At 41.4% G+C, this 27,113-nt stretch overlaps 1 protein-coding gene across 3 annotated transcripts in view; it reads left to right on the top strand.

The window, feature by feature from the left end:
• LOC128700698 (protein O-linked-mannose beta-1,2-N-acetylglucosaminyltransferase 1) overlaps nucleotides 1-27,113 on the top strand; it is a 790,167-nt gene that overhangs the window by 648,875 nt on the left and 114,179 nt on the right. The window contains exon 4 of one of the 3 annotated variants that reach the window (XM_053794017.2): nucleotides 7,725-7,798. The exons of the other annotated variants lie outside the window; for them this stretch is intronic. The gene's annotated coding sequence lies outside the window, so the exon portion shown is untranslated. The remainder of the gene's footprint in view (nucleotides 1-7,724; nucleotides 7,799-27,113) is intronic. 3 annotated transcript variants of the gene reach the window in all.

Below are 27,113 nucleotides of genomic sequence, written 5' to 3'. Positions count from 1 at the left end.
ATCCTAACTGCGCCACCTCACCAACACAACACCGGCTTCTTGAATCCTAACTCTGCCACCTCACCAACACAACACCGGCTTCTTGAATCCTAACTCTGCCACCTCACCAACACAACACCGGCTTCTTGAATCCTAACTCTGCCACCTCACCAACACAACACCGGCTTCTTGAATCATAACTCTGCCACCTCACCAACACAACACCGGCTTCTTGAATCCTAACTCTGCCACCTCACCAACACAGCACCGGCTTCTTGAATCCTAACTCTGCCACCTCACCAACACAACACCGGCTTCTTGAATCCTAACTCTGCCACCTCACCAACACAACACCGGCTTCTTGAATCCTAACTCTGCCACCTCACCAACACAGCACCGGCTTCTTGAATCCTAACTCTGCCACCTCACCAACACAACACCGGCTGCGTCCTTCTCCCTACTGGTTATTCTCCTCAAGAAACTGAACAACAGTCGTTTCCATATTCCCATGTTCAGAGTTTTTCTTCAGAGGCAAAATATAAATATCAGAATTTCCAATGGGAGAAGTTTATTCGGCTGAGCAATGCGGAGTAGAAATGGCAGCGAGGATTACACAGTCGGAAATGGATGCCGAAAGTTGAATTCCATAAGGTTTGCAAAGCCTTGAAGTGATCTTGAGGTGGAAGTGGGCAGCCTGTCCTCATTTTAGTAAGTCGGTTTTTTGACTGTTTCAAGTCATATTAGGACAAGTGTTTTCTGACGCGGGTCTTAGTCATATGATGACCCGCAGCTGGAGCTTTTGGTCATCTGACAGAGGCCTTCCACTGGCTTATCCCTCCATCTCTTTAAAAATTGTGGATATAATTATAACCATTTAGTTATTGAATCATATTAGGTTAGGTAAATTTGTGTTTATGCTCACCTATTTGTACTCGTAGTTCCAGAAGTCGAGTCTCAGCTACTGGCTTCACCTTTCCGCTGGCCGCTGTTGGGTTCACTCTTTTTCCTGGCTGCGTGAGCCTTATCATACCTATTCTTAAAACTATGTATGGATCCTGCTTCTACTATTTTGATGTCTAGTGCCACGTACTCCAAGATGGGCATGACAAATGTTGTGTAGTGCCGTGAATGACTTCGTGTTGATGCTGATTCAGTCTCTTTGTCCCTTCTCTTAGAACCCACAGATTGATGTTGTTTGGTCCCATTACCTTCAAGGTATTTAACTTTCTAAGTAATTTCTTTATCTCTTCTCCTGCTGTATGTATTATGTCCAGTAGTTATTGGTGCACTCTCCCTCTTTAATTATCTCGCGGTGCTCTTGATTCCATGGAGAATATCTCCCTAAATCTCCTCTTCAGCTTCTCTCAGACTACCTGGTAATTTCTAGTGAGCTCCCCTCCTTTTTCAGCCTTTTTAATCTGTAGGGGTCGATTCATAGTTCTTGGTCCCGTGTGTGTGAATGTGTGAGGGAGAGAGAGAGGGAGGGAAAGAGAGAGAGAGAGAGAGGGAGAGAGAGAGAGAGAGAGAGAGAGAGAGAGAGAGAGAGAGAGAGAGAGAGAGAGAAGGAAGGTTGAGATGGATGGGTAAGGGTTCGGGTAATTCTGAGAATGGACCAAGCAGAGTTGTGATGGGCAGGTGTACTGGTAGAAATCTTGACACACAAGTTTTTTAATATGATTTTATCTGTTTCGGCGGTGCATTGCCTTCAGCTCTCTCGTTATGTCTGTGTGTGTTAGCAATCAAGTATCGAAAAAGTGCGAAACTCCACGAGGTAGATTGTTGCATGACATACACCATGGCGAGTATAAATTCCCAGCTGTTGTAAGTTTAGCACCTGGCCCCGGGCGTGCATGGCATCCCTGGCAGGGCAGATGAACGTGACACTCTAGCTCTATGCTCTTTGAAGTTGAAGCCACATACTGTCGCTTCAGCTCCACATTATTCCAGACTGTGGAACAAAACTCTTCTCCAGACTGAGGGCCTGACCACCTTAAAACTACGTCTTCAAGGGTGATGGACTGATTACATCGGCTTTACATCTCTAATGTTTCTGCTGCCTCCTCTGAACTCGACTGAAGAAGCCTACTGTGTAGGTTGATGTTGTATACCATCTTCCTACTCACTCCATTTTCTTTATCTTTCCTTGTAGATCTGTATTATTTTCATAACCACCTTGTCTGCGACTGCTTGGTAAGCCTTGCCTCAGTTTACTCACTATAAGTGGTAATTTTAACGTACAAGAGTTGATGGGTGAGACACAACGTTCTTGCTGTTTATTCAAACATGAGTAACGTGCTTACAGCATTACAAGTGTGATTTTCAACGTATCCGCTGCTCAGTTGGCCGTATGTACTCTCGGTTAAAGAGCAGAGAATTAGTTGAAAGTTGCAGTTATTATGTGTAATCCATTTGCAGACTGTACTAGTATTTTGAGGTAATCAGTCCCTTAGCCTGTCAGACACAGCATCGTCTTGGGATCTTGATATAGGGAATTCTACGCGTGTCTAACCTATAGGCATAACCTACTTCCACCTGTGGATTTGTCCACGGTGACGCCGCCTACGACTGCTTCAGCTCACCTGGCTACACTAAGCCCCTTCTTCGTGCATATACTGCATTCTTTTCAAAATTGATGGACTGATTACATATACTAGAATTTGCATGAAAGTGGAACTCGTTGAGCTGATGTAAACAAAGTCTTCCAGTGGGCCATAGAGAACAATATATTCAGTGATGACAAATTTTAGTTACTCCGCTACGAAAAAAATAAAGAATTTAAAACTGGATTGTGGAGCTGAACACTTTCAAGGTTGAGGGATTCACCACCTCATATCTGTTTCAAGACTGATGGACTGATTACGCCATTTTTATTTCTTTATTGCTTCCTTTGTCTGCAGTATCTGTCACCTCTTTATTCAATTGCAGAAGCCTGCAGGGCAGGCGAAACGTTTCGATAATGATGATGCCCAACTGTTTGCACATGTCTTACCTTTGTTTGAGACACAGGTAGCATGTGGGGGTAGACAACCGTCCAAATAGGTGCTAGTCTCCTGTCGTGTGAGTGACAAGAAGCTGGTTGGTAGACAGCAACCATCCAAGGAGGTGGTACCTTCCTGTGACGAGTGTGAAATGGAAGCCTGTTAAATGTTGTGTACTCTGTCTCATGAACACGTAAGATGACAAGTAAATCGTAACAAATTTCTATACTCTTACTATACTTCACTTCCCTATATATTTTTCTTATATATTTCTTCACTCGTCTACTTATTTACGTGTTTATTTCTTCACATATGTACTTTTGTGCTCCTCTGTTCACTTTTCTACCTCTTCATTTGTCCACTTATTGTATTTGTTCACTCTTCCCCTTGCTATTCTCGGCTAGACGGTGGTCATACCTTACCCTCACATTGGTGTTGCTCATGTGTGAGGTGACAGGCGTCTCCCACGTCTGATAGCAACAACAAGTATGTGGAATTATTGGCCCTCACATTTCCAGCATTCCTTCAAAAGCCTTCAGCGCTCGGAGAGGTATTTGAAGCGTCTCTTGAGGAGAGTCGGGATGCTCGCGCCGCCAGCTCACCAAAGGGAACTTTCCGATGGGAATAAGATGTCAGAGATGTAGATGGTAGGTAAGAGTGGATGGGTAGTACAGCATCTTTGAAGAAATACGTCTTGTACGAGATGATGTTATTGAGAGAGCATTTCGCTCTGTGTGGAGGCTTTTCGAATCATGATTCTACATAGGGCGAAACGATGGAGGCTTAATCTGAAACGTGTGTCTGCCCTTCCTTGTCCGCTGCACGATGTTTACATCCAGCCTGACCACTTACCTGTCATCAGCTGACACTGATCCCTTAGGACACACTTGGCCTGTTTGCTGACGAAGGAAGTACCGCCGCTTCAGCTTCTTGGAAACGACTGTCGGCAAAGCTCTGTGTCTAACACTACTCACGAACTGATTTAGAGTCGGAAAAATCGACAAAGGTTTTGGTTGACGTTGAAGGTTTCAATTAAACGTGTAGTCGACAGGCTTTAAACCCTGTCAACCAACCACTTAAACCACCAGATGGTGCATGATACTTCCAATTAAAGCAGGGATTCGGTTACACTAAAAGATAACTCAGTGAGTGTAAGAGGACCCGGATTCTTCATCACTGTTCGTAGCTGTGTTCTAGGGGGAAGTTGACAAGTTTAAAGTCAAATGCTGATCAACCGAGCTGCTGCAGTGCGTACTGTGGACTGGATGCAGTCAGCACTGACAGCTTGGTTGATTGGGCCAGCAACAGGGAGGCCTGGTCCGGCACCCTGGGCGCGGGGGCGGTGACCCCCGAAATCGTTCTTAAGGTAACCTCTAAGTTAAGGTGCTCACCAGCAGTACTAGATAACACCAGGTGCTATACTTGTAGTAGATTTTTGACCCCACCACCACCACCACTACCACCACTACCACAACCATTAACCCCCCCTTCCTCCCCCCCGGGTGAGTACCTCATATACAGCACTCGCTAAACATTTGACTGGATATATTAAAGCCGACTATTGCAAATAGATTCACACAGCAATATAATACCAACTTGTGCAACTGCATTATTAATGTGATCATGATTCTCACTGAGGTGTCGCGGGGAGAGGCAGTACCCAGTGTTGCTGTCAGTGTTGCTGTCAGTGTTGCTGTCAGTGTTGCTGCCACTGTTGCTGTCAGTGTTCTTGTAGTGTTATGAAAACGGTTATCTCTTGATCTAATAATATTGTACCAGGGGTCACCGCCCCCCGCTCTCAGATCACCTCTAGGTTAAAGTAAAAAAAAATAATGAGAACTACAAAGAAACCGGTAAATGAGAACTACAAACACATGTGCCGATCCTGCCAGAGTGTAAAACGTTTAACAGGATTCCGTTTGATACTTAGTGATCCACTAAACGATATGGAGGAAGGGCGGGGTCTAGGAAGGAAGGAAGGTAGGGGTCTAGGAAGGAATGTAGGGGTCTAAGAGGGAATGTAGGGGTCTAAGAGGGAATGTAGGGTCTAAGAGAATGTAGGGGTCTAAGAAGGAATGTAGGGGTCTAAGAGGGAATGTAGGGATCTATGAGGGAATGTAGGGATGTAAGAGGGAATGTAGGGGCCTGTGAGGGAATGTAGGGGTCTATGAGGGAATGTAGGGGTCTATGAGGGAGTGTAGGGGTCTATGAGGGAGTGTAGGGGTCTAAGAGGGAATGTAGGGGTCTAAGAGGGAATGTAGGGGTCTAAGAGGGAATGTAGGGGTCTAAGAGGGAATGTAGGGGTCTAAGAGGGAATGTAGGGGTCTAAGAGGGAATGTAGGGGTCTAAGAGGGAATGTAGGGGTCTAAGAGGGGATGTAGGGGGTCTAAGAGGGGATGTAGGGGGTCTAAGAGGGGATGTAGGGGGTCTAAGAGGGGATGTAGGGGGTCTAAGAGGGGATGTAGGGGGTCTAAGAGGGGATGTAGGGGGTCTAAGAGGGGATGTAGGGGTCTAAGAGGGGATGTAGGTGTCTAAGAGGGGATGTAGGTGTCTAAGAGGGGATGTAGGAGGTATTTAGTAAATAATAAAGGAAAGAAATTGGCACATTTTCTTCGACCACTTCCCTTTTCATTTACTCCTTCCTTTTCATTGCCCTTTCCCACCCACCTTCACGTCCGTTTTACGCCTGCCACACGCCCGTCTCACGCTCCTACGCCCACGCCTCTTGCGCCCATCCCTCACCTGTCTTACGTTCGTTTTCCTTCCCTCTCGTCCCCACACGCCCGTCTCACGCTCCCACACGCCTGTCTCACGCCAATCTCACGCCCACACGCCCACGCCCTCGTGTCAAGCGCATGGTTGTCCAACGTCAAGAAGTTTTTAGAAATATTGTTTTCTTGCCCGTTGGAATTTTATCAAAGTAATATTGTTGTCGGTGACCTGAAGAACACTCAAGGGTGTACCAGTTGGAAGCCAGAGGACCCTGGGTGCTGGTGGCCCAGGGGCGTGTGAAGGTCACTGTAGCCAAGGGGCGTGTGAAGGTCACTGTAGCCAAGAGGCGGGTGTAGGTCACTGTAGCCAAGGGGCGTGTGAAGGTCACTGTAGCCAAGAGGCGGGTGTAGGTCACCGTGGCCCTGGGGCGTGTGAAGGCCACTGTAGCCCAGGGGCATGGGAATGCCGTATTGGCCCCCCGGGGCCATTGCTGTGAAAGTGGTGTGTGTTAAATACATTGTTTCTTGACGACAACTGGGTGATTTGGTTAATGTCAGGCTGGATATTGCCAGTGGAGGACACTCTTAAATGTTCTAGTATTGAGGCCTGGTCTCAGACCGGGCCGCGGGGGCGTTGACCCCCGAAACCTTCTCAAGGTAAGCTCTCCAGGTAGAGGATTGTGCAGTGTTATGATTTGTGTACTCACCTAACTGTATTCGCCTAATTGTGGTTGCAGGGGGTCGATTCATAGCTCCTGGCGCCTCCACTGCTCGCTACTTGGTTCTCTCTCCTTGCTCCATGAGCATGGAGGGAAAGTTTGGATCGACTACTGTGTCTTGAGAAACTATACCTGAAGTTATTGGGTTGGGTGGAGAAGGTGTCAGAGGTTGTGGAGGGGGCATTTTGAGGAAGGTGGTTTGGGAGGTTGGGCACTAGGTTACATGAGGAACAATGGGGATAGATGGGGAGGCGTGTAGTGAAGACTTCAGATATTGTGATGAATGGTTTGAAAAACCGACAAGTTGAAGATTGAGACACTTATGCAGCATATGGGAATCTTTATTCAGGAAACGTTTCGCCACACAGTGGCTTCATCAGTCCAATACAAAGAGGAAGGCGTAAGGAGAGGAGGAGAATGAGGTAATCAGTCCCTCAACCTGGAGTCGATGTGTTCAGTACATTCTACAAGATTGATGGACTGAACACATCGACTCCAGGTTGAGGGACTGATTACCTCATTCTCCTCCTCTCCTTACGCCTTCCTCTTTGTATTGGACTGATGAAGCCACTGTGTGGCGAAACGTTTCCTGAATAAAGATTCCCTATGCTGCATAAGTGTCTCAATCTTCAACTTCAGATATTCCCCAGTAATCAAGGTGTGCTTGGAGGTTGATAAGACACATGTGCAACAGTTTGGTATCTATTCCGAAACGTTTCGCCTACACAGTAGGATTCTTCAGTGCTTTGAGCCGACGTATATAATTCTGGCACTGCCTCCACGGTCGCCCGCATCAGGAATTAGCTCCAGTATTTATCTACCTCGTTAATTACGGCTGTGCCGGCTCCTCCTTGAAGAGATTTTGGCATTAATTTGTAATGTCCACCAGAGTAATGACTGCGGCCAACCGCTGCAAGAACACTAATTTAAAAAATTTTTAGGGCAGTTTGGAAATTTAATTTTATTTTCCATTTTTTATTTTTTTTTTTGCATAATTGTGTGTGTGTGTGTCCGTCCGGGACCTGCCTGCCACCTTGTTCATCTTACAAGATGTCAATCACGCGATTTACCGTTGTATGATCCCCGCCTTTCACCTGACCTCTGTCAGCCTTCACCTCCACCTTCCTTTCCCCCTCCCACCTCCTCTCCCTTCCCCCGTTCTCCACCTGTCTCGGAGAGATCATGGCCGGCCAATTTCTCACCTTGGATATTTTTGTACTGTTGCATTGTGTTTTCCTGTGCTATATATTGTATTATATTTGAGGCAAGTTGACCTGATGGCCATGAGTAGGCCTTGCTGATAATTGATGATCATGACTTGACTTTTCTCTTTTCAGGTGGGTGAAGGCGCGGGTCAGGTCCTTCCAGACCTCCAGCACAATGTGGTCTCGGTCTTAAATCTCAAACAAGGGTGAGTACAGAGTGATCTTGATAAATTAGACACATGTGCAACTCTTGGGTATCTTTATTGAGGAAACGTTTCGCCACACAGTGGCTTCATCTTGTCGGTTCTCTGAACCATTCATCTACAATCCTGTCAGACACTGCAACTTCTTGGGAATTCTTCGCTTGCCTAATTCTTGGGCACGACCTACTTCCACATTGAACAAATGTGACACCACCTATGACTGCTGCACCTCTCCTGCCTACGGTTTATAAGCTGCTTCTCCGCGCGTATGCCGTATTCTATTCAAGATTGATGGACTGACCACATCGACTCAAGGTTGAGGGACTGATTACCTCATTCTCCTCCTGTTCTTCAAGATTCTCCTTTGTATGGACTGATGAAGCCACTGTGTGGCGAAACGTTTCCTCAATAAAGATACCCAAGAGTTGCACATGTGTCTAATTTATCAACGTGTCGGTTCTCTGAACCATTCATCTACAGAGTGATCTTGCTCTCTGGTCTTGTATACCCAGGCATCTGTGGCTCTTTCGGTATTCAGCCCACGCGCGTTTATGCTGTAGAAACACAAAGAAGAAGCTTTAATCTCGCCACCTACCTGAGGTGCTTAAATCTTTCCACTTACCAGAGGAGGAGCTTAATATCTTCACTCAGGTTTTCAAACCGGTTGTTTACGGTCTCTATACATAATTCTATCTGGCATAGCTTTCATCAGCGTCAGGTTACTGCTTCTGATCAACTGTTAATAACGTTGCCTTGAGTCTAGTATCTTGCTAAGCCAGTGATGATACTCTCAAGTCACAAGAAGGTAAGACTGGAGGAACACTGCAGCAGGCCTGCTGGTCCATACTAGGCAGGTTCTTCTCAAAACCAACCTTTCCCACTGTCATGGGAACGCCTTCCACCTGAACAGAAGTATGGGAAAATGAATAACACTGAGGAATAATAATGAATCTTCTATGTCAAGGAAATCTTAGATGTTTCAGAAGAACTGATTTTAGTTCTCCTGGGTAGGCTGTGTTAGTCCAGTGTTGAGGAAGTCCTGTCAATACTGGTTCGTAGTATCTCACAGCGTCTACTCTGCATGACCAGTCAGCAGCAGAACTGATAATGAAGAAGAAAACACTGGCTACGAGATAGTTGTAAAGTATAACATTGAAGAAAGACACAGGGAGGTAAATTTACTTCAGTGTCCTTACTGGTAACCAGGTTAAGAAGAACAAAGAAATGAAGCACTTCTGGTAGATCACTTTACCTGATCAGAAGAGTGAAGGTGAGGTGATTCCGTAAACTTCAGCCCACATCAGGTAAGGTTAATACTACCAGAAGTAGAACCTAAAGAGACCCAGACACAAGGAAATCTGATGTTTTGCAGCAGCTCGCTAGATGGCAGTGCGGGTGGTGATACTAACGGTTCCTAGGAGTCGAAACAACCATATTTCTACTCCAGCGACTTTTCCCTCACACCCACGTAATCGTCTGACCTTTTCCCAGTAGTGCTGAGTATTGTGTGTCCCTGTGAAGGTATGAGAGATTGTTGACCTACAGAATGTGAAGAAAACTTTTATGATCTTTTGTCGACATATACAGATTTCTGACCTCCCGGACACAGTCATGTCCACTGTACTCGTGAGATACAATATACTTACCTAATCTTATTATAAGAGACGTAATTTAATTTAGCCTAATCCAACTAAATATATTTTACATAAGTTGACAATAATTTAATAATGAACACAATGAAATATATTTTTTCGTTAAATTCAGAATGATTATATATATATATATATATATATATATATATATATATATATATATATATATATATATATATATATATATATATATATAGTGTATATATATATATATATATATATATATATATATATATATATATATATATATACAATATATATATAAAATATATATATATATATATATATATATATATATATATATATATATATATATATATATATATATATAATATATATATATAATATATATATATATATATATATATATATATATATATATATATATATATATATATATATATATATATAATATATATATATAATATATATATATATATATATATATATATATATATAATATATATATATATATATATATATATATATATATATATATATATATATATATATATAGATATATATATATATATATATATATATATATACAATATATATATACAATATATATATATATATATATATATATATATATATATATATATATATATATATATAATGTCGTGCCGAATATGTAAAACTGGTCAATTAGCAAGAACTCATTTAAAATTAAGTTATTTCTAAAATTTTCTCTTATACGTTTAAAGATATGTTTTTTCATTAATGTTAATGTAAAAAATTTTAATTTTGCAGCAAAAGAATCTTAAAAAACTTACCTAACCTTATTATAACAAGAGCAATTTATTTTAGCCTAACCCAACTAAATATATTTTAAATACGTTTACAGTAATTTAATACTAAACAAACACAATTAAATATATTTTTTTCGTTAGGTTCAGAGTGATTTTGGCGAAATTATTGCATACACAAATTTTCACTTGTCCTATATGGCAAGATGAACGTTGCTATTTAAGCCAAAATGGCAAGATCTGCCTATTCGGCACGACATATATATATATATATATCTATATATATATATATATATATATATATATATATATATATATATATATATATATATATATATATATGCAAAACAACCACTCTGAAAGAATAGAAAAATTCCAAGCGCTGTCGTGACTACTCACATTATCAAGGAACATAGTTCCTTGATAATGTGAGTAGTCACGAAAGCGCTTGGAATTTTTCTATTCTTTCAGAGTGGTTGTTTTGCATATTCTGAAATCACCTGTTTACTGTGATCTTATTGCATATATATATATATATATATATATATATATATATATATATATATATATATATATATATATATATATATATATATATTTTTTTTATTATCACACCGGCCGATTCCCACCAAGGCAGGGTGGCCCGAAAAAGAAAAACTTTCACCATCATTCACTCCATCACTGTCTTGCCAGAAGGGTGCTTTACACTACAGTTTTGAAACTGCAACATTAACACCCCTCCTTCAGAGTGCAGGCACTCTGAATAGGTAGTAGGTTGGTAGACAGCAACCACCCAGGGAAGTACTACCGTCCTGCCAGATGACTGTGAAACAAAAACCTGAAACTGTTTTGCATGATGGTAGGATTGCTGGTTTCTTTTTCTGTCTCATAAACACGCTAAGATAACAGGGATATCTTGCTACTCCTACTTACACTTTGGTCACACTTCACAGACATGCACATGCATATATATATATACATACATCTAGGTTTTTCTCCTTTTTCTAAATAGCTCTTGTTCTTTTTTATTTCTTCTATTGTCCATGGGGAAGTGGAAAAGAATCTTTCCTCCGTAAGCCATGCGTGTCGTATGAGGCGACTAAAATGCCGGGAGCAATGGGCTAGTAACCCCTTCTCCTGTATACAATTACTAAAAAAGAGAAGAAGAAAAACTTTATATAGTACATATACTATATATATACTATATATAGTACATATACTATATATATACTATATATATATATATATATATATATAATGTCGTGCCGAATATGTAAAACTGGTCAATTAGCAAGAACTCATTTGAAGTTAAGTCTTTTCTAAAATTTTCTCTTATACGTTTAAAGATATATTTTTTTCATTAATGTTAATGTAAAATTTTTTAATTTTGCACCAAAAGAATCTTAGAAAACTTACCTAACCTTATTATAACAAGAACAGTTTATTTTAGCCTAACCCAACTAAATATATTTTAGATTTGTTTACAATAATTTAATACTAAACAAACACAGTGAAATATATTTTTTTCGTTAGGTTCAGAATGATTTTGGCGAAATTATTGCATACACAAATTTTCACTTGTCCTATATAGCAAGATGATCGTTGCTATTTAAGCCAAGATCGCAAGTTCTGCCTATTCGGCACGACATATATATATATATATATATATATATATATATATATATATATATATATATATATATATATATATATATATATATATAAAATGCAGCCCCAGTATACATACGTATGTGTTACATACGTCGTGTATCCTATCCTAAATTATTCTGAATGCTGTTGCAAGGTTTGCCAATCTCGCGTATGTTGGCGGTGTTCACGGGTTTATGTGCGTGAGGGTAAGGAAGGAGAGCTGTGCCGGGCAGGGTTAATGGCGCAGCTTAGGCAGGTGGGACAGGGCAAGAACAATGGACCAGGTAATAATGGCGCACTCCACCAATGTGTCCTCACTGTCGCCTCCTGCGTTATTACCTATTTTTGTATTTTTTTTTTTTGTGAGGGACGACCTCGCTAAAAATACCACTGTAATATATATTTTTCCCCCAGTCCCCTGAATATATATATATATATATATATATATATATATATATATATATATATATATATATATATATATATATATATGTGTGTGTGTGTGTATGTGTGTCTATATATATATATATATATATATATATTATTTTTTTTTATTATCACACCGGCCGATTCCCACCAAGGCAGGGTGGCCCGAAAAAGAAAAACTTTCACCATCATTCACTCCATCACTGTCTTGCCAGAAGGGTGCTTTACACTACAGTTTTTAAACTGCAACATTAACACCCATCCTTCAGAGTGCAGGCACTGTACTTCCCATCTCCAGGACTCAAGTCCGGCCTGCCGGTTTCCCTGAATCCCTTCATAAATGTTACTTTGCTCACACTCCAACAGCACGTCAAGTATTAAAAACCATTTGTCTCCATTCACTCCTATCAAACACGCTCACGCATGCCTGCTGGAAGTCCAAGCCCCTCGCACACAAAACCTCCTTTACCCCCTCCCTCCAACCCTTCCTAGGCCGACCCCTACCCCGCCTTCCTTCCACTACAGACTGATACACTCTTGAAGTCATTCTGTTTCGCTCCATTCTCTCTACATGTCCGAACCACCTCAACAACCCTTCCTCAGCCCTCTGGACAACAGTTTTGGTAATCCCGCACCTCCTCCTAACTTCCAAACTACGAATTCTCTGCATTATATTCACACCACACATTGCCCTCAGACATGACATCTCCACTGCCTCCAGCCTTCTCCTCGCTGCAACATTCATCACCCACGCTTCACACCCATATAAGAGCGTTGGTAAAACTATACTCTCATACATTCCCCTCTTTGCCTCCAAGGACAAAGTTCTTTGTCTCCACAGACTCCTAAGTGCACCACTCACTCTTTTTCCCTCATCAATTCTATGATTCACCTCATCTTTCATAGACCCATCCGCTGACACGTCCACTCCCAAATATCTGAATACGTTCACCTCCTCCATACTCTCTCCCTCCAATCTGATATTCAATCTTTCATCACCTAATCTTTTTGTTATCCTCATAACCTTACTCTTTCCTGTATTCACCTTTAATTTTCTTCTTTTGCACACCCTACCAAATTCATCCACCAATCTCTGCAACTTCTCTTCAGAATCTCCCAAGAGCACAGTGTCATCAGCAAAGAGCAGCTGTGACAACTCCCACTTTGTGTGTGATTCTTTATCTTTTAACTCCACGCCTCTTGCCAAGACCCTCGCATTTACTTCTCTTACAACCCCATCTATAAATATATTAAACAACCACGGTGACATCACACATCCTTGTCTAAGGCCTACTTTTACTGGGAAAAAATTTCCCTCTTTCCTACATACTCTAACTTGAGCCTCACTATCCTCGTAAAAACTCTTCACTGCTTTCAGTAACCTACCTCCTACACCATACACTTGCAACATCTGCCACATTGCCCCCCTATCCACCCTGTCATACGCCTTTTCCAAATCCATAAATGCCACAAAGACCTCTTTAGCCTTATCTAAATACTGTTCACTTATATGTTTCATTGTAAACACCTGGTCCACACACCCCCTACCTTTCCTAAAGCCTCCTTGTTCATCTGCTATCCTATTCTCCGTCTTACTCTTAATTCTTTCAATTATAACTCTACCATACACTTTACCAGGTACACTCAACAGACTTATCCCCCTATAATTTTTGCACTCTCTTTTATCCCCTTTGCCTTTATACAAAGGAACTATGCATGCTCTCTGCCAATCCCTAGGTACCTTACCCTCTTCCATACATTTATTAAATAATTGCACCAACCACTCCAAAACTATATCCCCACCTGCTTTTAACATTTCTATCTTTATCCCATCAATCCCGGCTGCCTTACCCCCTTTCATTTTACCTACTGCCTCACGAACTTCCCCCACACTCACAACTGGCTCTTCCTCACTCCTACAAGATGTTATTCCTCCTTGCCCTATACACGAAATCACAGCTTCCCTATCTTCATCAACATTTAACAATTCCTCAAAATATTCCTTCCATCTTCCCAATACCTCTAACTCTCCATTTAATAACTCTCCTCTCCTATTTTTAACTGACAAATCCATTTGTTCTCTAGGCTTTCTTAACTTGTTAATCTCACTCCAAAACTTTTTCTTATTTTCAACAAAATTTGTTGATAACATCTCACCCACTCTCTCATTTGCTCTCTTTTTACATTGCTTCACCACTCTCTTAACTTCTCTCTTTTTCTCCATATACTCTTCCCTCCTTGCATCACTTCTACTTTGTAAAAACTTCTCATATGCTAACTTTTTCTCCCTTACTACTCTCTTTACATCATCATTCCACCAATCGCTCCTCTTCCCTCCTGCACCCACTTTCCTGTAACCACAAACTTCTGCTGAACACTCTAACACTACATTTTTAAACCTACCCCATACCTCTTCGACCCCATTGCCTATGCTCTCATTAGCCCATCTATCCTCCAATAGCTGTTTATATCTTACCCTAACTGCCTCCTCTTTTAGTTTATAAACCTTTACCTCTCTCTTCCCTGATGCTTCTATTCTCCTTGTATCCCATCTACCTTTTACTCTCAGTGTAGCTACAACTAGAAAGTGATCTGATATATCTGTGGCCCCTCTATAAACATGTACATCCTGAAGTCTACTCAACAGTCTTTTATCTACCAATACATAATCCAACAAACTACTGTCATTTCGCCCTACATCATATCGTGTATACTTATTTATCCTCTTTTTCTTAAAATATGTATTACCTATAACTAAACCCCTTTCTATACAAAGTTCAATCAAAGAGCTCCCATTATCATTTACACCTGGCACCCCAAACTTACCTACCACACCCTCTCTAAAAGTTTCTCCTACTTTAGCATTCAAGTCCCCTACCACAATTACTCTCTCACTTGGTTCAAAGGCTCCTATACATTCACTTAACATCTCCCAAAATCTCTCTCTCTCCTCTGCATTCCTCTCTTCTCCAGGTGCATACACGCTTATTATGACCCACTTCTCGCATCCAACCTTTACTTTAATCCACATAATTCTTGAATTTACACATTCATATTCTCTTTTCTCCTTCCATAACTGATCATTTAACATTACTGCTACCCCTTCCTTTGCTCTAACTCTCTCAGATACTCCAGATTTAATCCCATTTATTTCCCCCCACTGAAACTCTCCTACCCCCTTCAGCTTTGTTTCGCTTAGGGCCAGGACATCCAACTTCTTTTCATTCATAACATCAGCAATCATCTGTTTCTTGTCATCCGCACTACATCCACGCACATTTAAGCAACCCAGTTTTATAAAGTTTTTCTTCTTCTCTTTTTTAGTAATTGTATACAGGAGAAGGGGTTACTAGCCCATTGCTCCCGGCATTTTAGTCGCCTCATACGACACGCATGGCTTACGGAGGAAAGATTCTTTTCCACTTCCCCATGGACAATAGAAGAAATAAAAAGAACAAGAGCTATTTAGAAAAAGGAGAAAAACCTAGATGTATGTATATATATATATGCATGTGCGTGTCTATGAAGTGTGACCAAAGTGTAAGTAGGAGTAGCAAGATATCCCTGTTATCTTAGCGTGTTTATGAGACAGAAAAAGAAACCAGCAATCCTACCATCATGCAAAACAGTTACAGGTTTTTGTTTCACAGTCATCTGGCAGGACGGTAGTACTTCCCTGGGTGGTTGCTGTCTACCAACCTACTACCTATATATATATATATATATATATATATATATATATATATATATTATAGACACACACACACCATTCGTAACCTTGGAGAAACGTTGCTAGTAGCACTGGAGAAACATCGCCGCTCGTAGCACTGTTTTTAGTTACCATCAGAGTTAACTAAAAACCAAATTCTATCATCTCTTATAACTGGCTTGTGTTCGTGGCGTCTTGTCTTTGTTTTCTTCCCTCCAACAATCTTTCTGTGCCGCCCCTGTAAATCCATCTTAGAATTTTGTGAGACGTAATCATATGCCTCATTTAACTCCTCTCCTTCAGGGACAGCAGATGTATCGAAACACGCCCAGTGTTTCTACCGGTACCGGGGATCGAACCACGGACACTCGGTTTGTGAGCTGAGTGCGTTTGCTGAGTGTTGTTCTGAGAGTTGTTAATTTGACATATGCTGAGAAGGTTACGAGGTTTGTGTACACCTCTGACCTTGACAATATATTTGGCGTGATGCTCACTCTCAGATCCTTTACTTTTCCTGTTAATTTCATGTTTAAACCTTCCCCTTAAGCTGTACTCTGTTTCCCTTGTCCTCCCTCAGTTTTCACTGTGTGCAGGTGGTAGCGGCAGCAGCAGCAGGAGCAGCAGGAGCAGTGCCAGCGGCGTGGACGGCAGCAGCAGCAGCAGTAACAGTGGGCCGGGGCAGCAGATGAGACGAAGCCTCTTCCTTTATATTTCCTCTTACAGAACTCTTGTTTTTATGAGTCGCGTCTGAATCCCGCTGCGAACAATGGAGACACAAGAGCAAACGAATGAGGTTCTTTTATTTCTTGTTCCTACCTGGGCGTGTGTCTGTGTGTTTTTTGTTTTGTTAGGGGCGGCTGACAGTGATGAGAACTCCGGTTAATATTGTGGCTCCCTCCCGTCCACTACTTTCCTAACACTCTACTTAACAAAAGCCTTGCCCCTGCTCTCCCACATTGTGATGTGTGTGCTCACATTCCGTAAACGGATGGTATATTATTTTTTTCTCGTAGCTGACGTGTAAGACTGGAACCCATGAAGACGGGAACTGGAACCCTTGCTTCTAGGATATATTATATTTTTCTCATAGCTAACGTGTAAGATGGGAACCCATGAAGAAGGGAACTGGAACCCATGTTTCCAGGATATATTATTTTTTTGTCATAGCTGACATGTAAGACTGGAACCCATCAAGAAGGGAACTGGAACCCATGTTTCCAGGATATATTTTTTTTGTCATAGCTGACATGTAAGACTGGAACCCATCAAGAAGGGAACTGGAACCCTTGCTTCTCGCATCCTAGCCAAGCATGAATATTAAATATATAGTCCTCCAGTCACCACGATATCGATTTCCTAGAAGTTTGAGTTGAAGTTTTTTTTTTTTTTTTTGGTATTTGTCAGGAGAGATGACAGAGTTGAAGGTATTCAAACTTAACATGCTGACTTCAACCCGGCAACTCTCGTGGTGTGTTGCTCGTGTGGGTTCCGGGAGCTTTTCTACTACCACCAGACCCAGGCCATGGACCAGGCACATTTCGTGTTTGCCTGGTCAACCAGGCTGTTGCTGGCTCGCTGACCCACACATCCACCACAGCCTGGTTGATCTGACACCTGGTGAAGATACTTGTCATGCTACACACTTCCTGCTGTCACCACACGAAGGTTAGCACCTTCAACTGTAACCTGCAGGGAGTCACTGATGCGGTGGCTGGGGGTCACCAGACATCTAACCAGGTTAACTTCGGTTCATTATTTAGTTTTCATGAAAATAAATAAATAAATCCGTACCATCGTGTTTATTCTCGCTAGTAAATTTGACAGTTCTTAAGGACACATGTATTTTTAAGAAAATAGATTTGTGTGATCTCTCTCTCTCTCTCTCTCTCTCTCTCTCTCTCATATATATATATATATATATATATATATATATATATATATATATATATATATATATATACACCACACTGCTGGTGGACCTCAGCCAGCATTCTCGGTTTTACAATTAAAGTTTTGCATTGTAAAGTTAATTCGGGTTGTGATAATGACCAGAAGTTGTGGAACAAACTTCATCCCACTGCTGGGACCCTTTCTTTAATTAGATCAAATTATGTACATCCGCAGTGTGCTGCTGCCCTCTGCTGTATAGTCTTGGGATTCCGAAAACAAATATTTGGGGTTCGGAAAAAATCTTGGGGATTCAGGAAAAAGGTCTTGGGGTTCAGAATAAAAGGTCTTGGGGTTTAAGGAAAAGGTTTTACGGCTCAGAACAAGGTCTTAAGGCTCAGAAAAAAAAATCTTTAGGCCGTTTGCGGGATTTTAAATATTTTTCTGGGCTTAGAAAAAAGTCTTCAGATGGGCCAGAAAAAAAGGTCTTGGAAATCTGGATTGAGAAAAGTCTTTGGGTTCCGGGGGAGGAAAAAAGGTCTTTGGGAAACAGAAAGCGTGTTGGGATCCCAGAAAAGGGAATATAGATGGAGAATCCATTATTCAAGGAGGGGAAAAATCGAATTGAGGTTTGTCCTGCCCATGTGATGGTGGTCAGTGGTGTTCACCCCGTCGTGGAGTGGTTGAACTCCTCTCCCCCCCTTCAAGGAGTGAAGGGGGTGCTGAGTGAGGTGCTCCTTGATCCCTTCTTTGGTTCGAGGAGTAGGTTCTCGCTATTTAAAACAAGTGAATGTGATAATGGTATACAGTACCGTCAAGTTGATAAGACATATATGCAACTGTTTTCTCCAGACCGAGGGACTGACCACCTCAAAACTACTTCAAGGGTGATGGACTGATTACATCATCTTTACATCTCTACTACTTCTGCTGCCTCCTCTGTACTCGACTGAAGAAGCCTACTGTGTAGGCGAAACGTTTCGGAATAAAGATACCTAACTGTTGCACATGAGTCTTACATAACGTTTAAAACAAGAGAATTATCTAAAGACAGGAGTCTAATGGTTATAATCATAACCATAATTTCTAAAGGGGTGGAGGGGTAAGCCAGTGGAAGGCCTCGGTCAGATGACCAAAAGTTCCATCTACGGGTCATCATGTGACTAAGACCCGCGTCAGGAAACACTTGTCCCGTTTCCTGACAAATCTTTCCTAACCTAACCAAACTTAATTAAAGAAGTGTGTGTATCCTAGAGACGTCAGGAAATTTGTGAATTCTGTAGGAATAAAGAAAGCGGAACCAGGAGTTGTGCATCAACCCATCGCAACCACAGCTAGGAGAGGATAGAGAGGCGAAGAGGCACTGCTGGTGGTAGTGAGGATGGAGAGTGAATTATGGCAGCCTGCTGGGAGACAGACAGTTGCTTCACGCTCAGAGATGCTGTTTACCAATGGTGGTGGTGAGTCTGGTGGTGGTGCAGGAGGTTGGTGGTAAGTTGTGTTGGAGGGTGGTGGTTGTAGTGGTGGTAAGTTGTGTTGGAGGGTGGTGATTGTAGTGGTGGTAAGTTGTGTTGGAGGGTGTTGGTGGTGGTAAGTTGTATTGGAGGGTGGTGGTTGTAGTGGTGGTAAGTTGTTGTATCAGGTGGGAGTTCGATACGTGGATTAGGGTAGAAATACTCACGTAGGCTGTTATTACTTATAATTGCTGTTATGTGGAGGGAGCCCGCAGCCGTTACCTGTCTCCTTGGTTACACTCGTAATACTGACTAGCCGGCTGGCCAGTACCCCGTAGTGGGTCTTTTGAAATAGTGTCAGCTCAGCACAATATGAAAGACCGTGACTCAAGACGGTTGGTCGTTGAGTCAACGGACAGGTTACTGGTAACTGGTTACTACTACTGAGACTGGTAACTGGTTACTACTACTGAGAGCTCGGCGACGCTAACGTATGTCGTCCCGACATACAACTAATACAAACTAGAGATGGCAGGTATACGGCTTGGGCTGATTCTATACAATGTTAAAGTACACAACATTAAACATTATAGATACATAAGTAGAACATTGGAATGAAAGCTTACGTAACTGAAACTGTAATGCAATACAAGGTATACTATAGTACAACTTAAAACTCAACAAATGAACAACGAACTCAACATTGAGATTACAAGTGATAAAAACAAAAATTTTGATCGATCGATCTGTATTCATGTGATCTACGGATTCTGAGGAAGGAATATATACAAAGAAAGAGTGTTTAACAGAAAGGCAGATTCGGTGCACGCAAATCTAGACTGTTAACTCTCAGAATGCGGAGAGAACATGAACACAAAAAAAAAAAATTCTTGAATACTGATAAGTTGATACTGTAATTATTCATCTATACAGGTTATTTACATTTAACCCCAACTCTGCTAGGGTAAGATTGGCATATGCAGAATGGGTGTCATCTCTGGGAGGATCAAACTCTGTAGCATTGGCTAACTCATGCTGTATTTGAGGCAAATCTGAATTGGAAGTTACAAATGATACTTGAGGATTTCTCAATACCTGTCGTGTACGTAGGGAATAACGACATTCAGGTTGATCATCTGACTGAGTATCAGAGGAAGAGAGTACAGGATCAGGAGGATTGTCAGAGTCTGTCACATTAGTCTGGGTTGGAACGTCATTATCATCACATACTAACTTCATATGATCCAAATGCGATTCTTTATACTGACCAGTACTAATCTCTCTAACCTTATACTTATTACCAGTGATATGTTCAACTACGCGATAAGGACCAACAAACTTTTGATCAAGCTTTGGCATTGCAGACGTTTTGTTAAAATTAGTCAGCATAACTCTCGAACCTACTTTGATTTTGGATGGCTTTACTCGAGTATTTGCGACTCTTGTAAATTCAGCTGTTGATTTATGAAGTGTTTCACGGATTCTTCTAAAAACACTTTGAGCTAAGCTGGTACGAGTTGCTACGAAATCACCAGGGTTGTAATTTGGTTTCGGATTAGAATATAACAACTCATAAGGCAAACGTTTATCTACACCATACAATGCATAATGTGGAGTGTCACCTATAGAAACATTGTAAGCAGAATTTATAGCACACTGCACATCAGGTATAACTTCATCCCAAGTTTCACTGTTGGGATTGATAGTGGCTCTCAAGACATCAAGTACTTTCTTATTGGTTCGTTCCGCTAACCCATTGCTGGCAGGATGATGAGGAACAATGGTGGATTTAGAGATCTTGTACAAGGTACACAAATTTTCAAGAATTTCATTACAGAATTCACCTCCATTATCTGTTACTAGGGACTTAGGAGTGGTATGCCTGCAGATAATGCGTTCTTTAAACGCTTTGGCTACTGTCTCGGCAGTCTTGTCTGCAATAGGAACTAACTCGCAATATCTGGTGAAATGGTCTACCATAACACACAGATGTTTGTTACCTTGGAGGGAACATCGGAAATTAGTTAACAAATCTAGCGCAACTCTTTCCCAAGGTTCGCTAGTAGTTGGATACACTTGGATTGGATTAGGACCATTAGCATTGCCTTTATGTTGCATGCAGACACTACATTTCCTAACATACTCAGAAATATCAGTTGCCATACGAGGCCAAAAGTATTTCAATCTGGCTTGTTTTACTGAACGATCCATACCAGGGTGTGCAACACCTGGTACATCATGAACTAGCTGTAAGGCTACATTCACTAGTGACTGTGGAATTACTAACTGGTATACTCTTCTGCTAGGAGTACCCAACTCGGCTGTTCGATACAGTAATTCTTGGTTCATGAGAAAGTCACTGATGGGTGCTGGTGGTTTCACATTCAGAATAAGATCTTCCTGGAGCAGGAATCGAATCACACCAGACCACATGGGATCTGTTCGTTGAGCATTCTTTACATCTTCAGCACTAAATGGAGGGTCTGCAGTTACTATACTAACATGTCGCGATAAGGCATCTGCGACTACATTTGACTTGCCAGGTAAATGCTCAAAGGTGGGATTGAACTCTTGGATAGTCAAGGTCCATCTAGCTAACCTTCCAGTAGGTTGTTTGTTCTGGAATAAGGGTATCAGTGGAGCATGATCTGTCAAGACATGAACAGAGTACTGATAAATAATGTCTCGGAAGTGCTTTAAAGACCATACTATTGCTAAAGCTTCTTGCTCAGTTACTGTATAATTACGTTCAGCCTTCGTAAGGACTCGGCTAGCAAATGCAACTGCGTTGTACTTGCCGTCGGTCTTCTGAGCTAGTACGGCACCTATGCCAATTGAACTAGCATCAGTTGTCAGATAGAAAGGCTTAGAAAAATCTGGAAATTTCAAAATTGGAGCAGAAGTTAGCTTTTCTTTTAGAGTTTGGAATGCTCTTTCTTGACGGAAGGTCCAAACAAAAGGAGCATCTTTCTTAAGCAACTCAGTTAGAGGAGCAGCTATGGAAGAAAAATTGGCAATGAAAGATCTATAAAAACCTGCTAAGCCCACAAAGGATCTTACGGCATCAGCAGTTTTGGGAGTTGGAAAATTTAGTACAGCAGTTACTTTACTTTGGTCAGTCGTAACCCCTCTAGGAGTGACTACGTGACCAAGAAACTTAATTTCTGATCTGAAAAATTGACATTTTGACAGTTTGATCTTTAAATTGGCTTCTTCAAGCTTACCAAGTACTACATCAAGTCTTTTCAAGTGTGTATCCACGTCTTTAGACATGACGATTACGTCATCTAAGTACACCATAAGTGCATTACCTATGAGACCTCTAAAGATATTAGTCATGAGCCTTGAGAATGTGATAGGGGAAGATCGTAATCCAAATGCCATACGGAGGAAGTGATAATGACCTGTAGGAGTGGAGAATGCAGTTAGTTCTTGGCTGTCCTCGTGAAGAGGGACTTGCCAAAACCCTTGTAACAAATCTAGGGTTGAAAAGACTTTGTTATCTCCGATATTACGTAAAAGATCACCCAGTACAGGGAGTGGAAAGCGATCTGGAATGGTTTTTGCGTTTAACTTCCTAAAGTCAATTACTGGACGCCAAGTACCATCCTTCTTAGGTACTAGTATCAAGGGTGCATTCCAAGGTGAATTGCTAGGTGCAATAACTCCATCATCAAGCATTTGATTGATCAAGTCTTCTGCGACAGCAACTTGTGAATGAGGCATTCTGTACGCAGGTATGTAGATAGGTCTAGTACCAGGTTCAAGTGGAATACGATGGGACAATAAGTTCGTTATACCCATCTTCTCACCTGGTAAAGCAATGGCTTTACGACGTTTGTTCAACAGAGTCAACAAACGCTTGACTTCATCTGGGAAGTCAGTGGGAGCTAAGTCTTTCTCCTCTACTGGTGGAACAGATTGATCCAGTGAAGTGGATGAGGTCTCCCCGGCAGAAATAGCACCGACCCACTGGTCAGGTGACAACTCATCCTCTACCTGAACAGGGTAAGGATAGTGAACAAGGTCAACAAGATTGGTATTTGCTCTAAGGCGAACACTGTGACCAGAAGTGTTGGCCAGGTAGAAATGGATCTTACTATCTCTTACAACATGTAAGGATGGTTCAACAAATAGACCTTTTACTTTGCAGGAATCACTGTCAACTAGGACGTTATCACCATCTGGAACACTAGGAACAACTACAGACACTCTAGTGAGAGCACTAGCCGCAACAGAAACGTCTTTCTGCAGACGGCATGTGACATCAACAAGAGATGGCATTACTAGTTGCAAGTAATTGTTTTCCGACAAGGCGTCCCCTGTGGAGAAACTACTACTCGAACTAGCAGGCATTGCAGGGATAGGTTGAGCACTCAAGGCAATCTGAGCGTCCTCGGACACTTGAGGCATCGGACTATCCTGCAATTCTGAAGGTATAGGTGGAACACTGATGGGAGTGACAGAATTACCAGTGCCTGACCGCTTGGGTACGCTACTGGAGAATGCATTAGCTTGTAAGGACTTAATCCGTACATCATACTCTGCAGCAGTATAACAGATTTCTGATCCAAGCTGGTAACCCCAGAATGGAACGATCAAGTCGTCAATTTGTGCATGCCATCGATAAGGGTCGAGCACAATGCGTAAGTCTCGCATGGAAGCAAATCCCAGTAGAAGGTCACCAGGGAAAGTAATCTGGTCGACAACAAAGAAGGAAACAGTGAAGTCTCTACCTTGGATAGAAAAGGTTAGGGAAGTCCGACCTCGGACACGCAGGTGAGAACCAGATACTCCACTAAGGGAGGACACAGGAGTCGGTTCTACGAGAAGGACATGTCGTAACTTCTTATCCTTAAACAAACTAGACCTAATAATATTGATTTGCGCACCAGAGTCCATGAACAATTGAACGGGCGCATTATAAACAGATGCTTCCACTATAGGGCCTATTGTTGCATTGGAAGTTATGTGCAAACAAAAAGGTGGATTTTCATCAGAAAAGACTTGTTCTACTCCATCCCCAAAATCATCTATGTCAGAAACATGTGAAGCAACATCATCAGCAGGGTTGTCATTCTCGAGACTGCTTAAGGCTTCGAAGGAATTGTGAACGGGGATGGTGTACTCATTATTACCTACTGTCACCATGGGGCGGTTTGACTGGGGCGCTCGAATTCCCCCGACTGGGAAGAACGAGCCTGGTTCTGGTTAGTTTGATAATTGAAAGAATGAGCCTGGTTCTGGTTATTTTGGAAACCACGAGATCTGTTTCCTCGACGGGTTCTGCGGTTGGAACGACCACGGAAAGATCTAGAGTACTGAAGGTTATAGAGAGCATTACACTCAGATGTGTCATGTCCATGTATTCTATGATAATTACAGTAGGGAAGATCTGAGTACTCATCATCAGTACGACGTCTCTTAGGGTAACTATCAGGACAATTAATTGCAATATGGCCACGGAAACCACAGTTGTAACAATTCCGCCGACTATGGTTACTGAATGTACTATGACTACTACGAGGTGTATAACGACTCTGTACACTGGTTCTTGATGATCTCTGAGATGGTTGACGACCACGATTTGTCTCTGTGGCGCAAACAAGAGGTGGTGCAGACTGAGGCATATGTGTGACATTACTTTTAATACAAGGGAAAGTACCCTGGGGGCACAAGGAACGTACATGATTTAAGGCTGTAAGTGGTTCCATCGTTACAGTTGGAGGATCAGCCTCATAAGCACACACAGAAGCAGGTGGCATTAGTTCTTTAATTGCTCCAAAAGCTGCTATTTTAGCAATTGATTCTGTAAATGGTTTAGCCTCGTCAGGGAGAAAAGATGATGATTGGACAGCATTGATAAATGATGATAAAAGTTTGTCTAATCTAACAGCAAATGCACTCAACGATTCAGTACTCATGGGTGTAGCATTCACTAGTTCTCTAAGAACGACATATGGATCAGCTGTTTTTACTGGGACAAGGAAAGAACGAATCAGTTCCTCATATTGTGACCACTTAGTAAGATTCCTGAAGTCTCGCATATCAAGGAGATCAACAACGTGAACAGCAGCAGGAGATCGATAAAGAGCTTCTTTAGCAAGTCTGATAAGGCTTTCCTCTGAAGGAGGACCTTCAACTAGAGCATTAGCACGAGAACGAATGGCTGCAAACCATGCTTCAAGACTATGTACATGGCCATTGAATAAAGGTAACGCATCAAGGGAATCACGAGTATAACTATAATATCTCAGTGTCTGGGTCCGTCTGTCAGTCGGTAAGAAACTGTGAGGACTGATGACAGGACCAGCAGTAGCCTGAGAGGTCTGAGTATCGACATTCACTAAAATATCACTTGACGGTATGCGAGACATAATGGCAAAGTAGCACGAGAACAAATAAGGCAAAAATAATGAACAATAAAATGATATAAAATTCTAGAATTGAAATGAAAAGATATACAACTAATTTTGCAAAAATAATAAAAAATTAATATCTAAGATACACTGCAAGAGGAAGGAAAACTCAATTTAAAGGACTATTGACCAAGAAAAAAAATTTACATTGAAATATACAAGTAAAAATATTACTGGAGACTGAATTAAATTCAAAATGAGCTGTCTTTACTCTTGCTAATAAAGAAATTAATTATTTAAATTTTAAATCAATGTGAAAGTGTAAAATAAAATTATTAAATTGTAAACTGGGAAATTTAAGTATTTTCTAAGAATGCATAGACAAAATTAAAATATAAATCATAAAAATAGCAATAAAAGAAAATAATTCACTGCAGAACAGTTCAACAAAATAATTCACTTCAGAACAAGTGCAACAAAATAAGGTGTAGAAACAATCACTGCAGTAATAAAGTGTCACTGGGAAAACTCAGGTAAAATAATGAATTAAAATATGAAGATCAAAAAAAAAATTAACTGATTGAACACTTTAACTCTTAATTGTAAATTAGACAAAACAATTTACTCAACCAGAGTAAGGAAAACACTTTACGTTAAAAGTAATTGAAATTGCTGTTATGTGGAGGGAGCCCGCAGCCGTTACCTGTCTCCTTGGTTACACTCGTAATACTGACTAGCCGGCTGGCCAGTCCCCCGTAGTGGGTCTTTTGAAATAGTGTCAGCTCAGCACAATATGAAAGACCGTGACTCAAGACGGTTGGTCGTTGAGTCAACGGACAGGTCACTGGTAACTGGTTACTACTACTGAGACTGGTAACTGGTTACTACTACTGAGAGTTGGAGGGTGGTGGTTATAGTGGTGGTAAGTTGTGTTGGAGGGTAGTGGTTGTAGTGGTGGTAAGTTGTGTTGGAGGGTTGTGGTGGTAGTAAGTTGTGTTGGAGGGTGGTGGTGGTAAGTTTTGTTGGAGGGTGGTGGTGGTAAGTTTTGTTGGAGGGTGGTGGTGGTAAGTTGTGTTGGAGGGAGGTGGTAGTAAGTTATGTTGGAGGGTGGTGGTGGTGGTAAGTTGTGTTGGAGGGTGGTGGTTGTACTGGTATTGGAGGTGGATAGGTGAGTAGAAACAGTCATTGACTGGACTTGCATTTAAATCCAGATCATAAAATTTAATTCCAAACATGTATAGACACGTTAGTGTATAAATGGAAAATAATGCAAACGGAGAGTAGAGACAGCAGACCTGAGACACATACACTAAGATGGGAAGTTAAACTGGCGCTTAACTTTTCCTGCGAAAAAACTGCTAAGCATGTGTAGTTTTTGATGGTGTTTTGTTCGTCAGGAAAGAGGGTAGCGTCTACTGACACGAGTCTTAGA

This window comes from Cherax quadricarinatus, chromosome 56, assembly GCF_038502225.1.
Source record: "Cherax quadricarinatus isolate ZL_2023a chromosome 56, ASM3850222v1, whole genome shotgun sequence".
Lineage (NCBI taxonomy): Eukaryota > Metazoa > Arthropoda > Malacostraca > Decapoda > Parastacidae > Cherax > Cherax quadricarinatus.
Note: the sequence above shows the minus strand (reverse complement) of the source record. Positions and strands in the feature narration are given on the sequence as shown.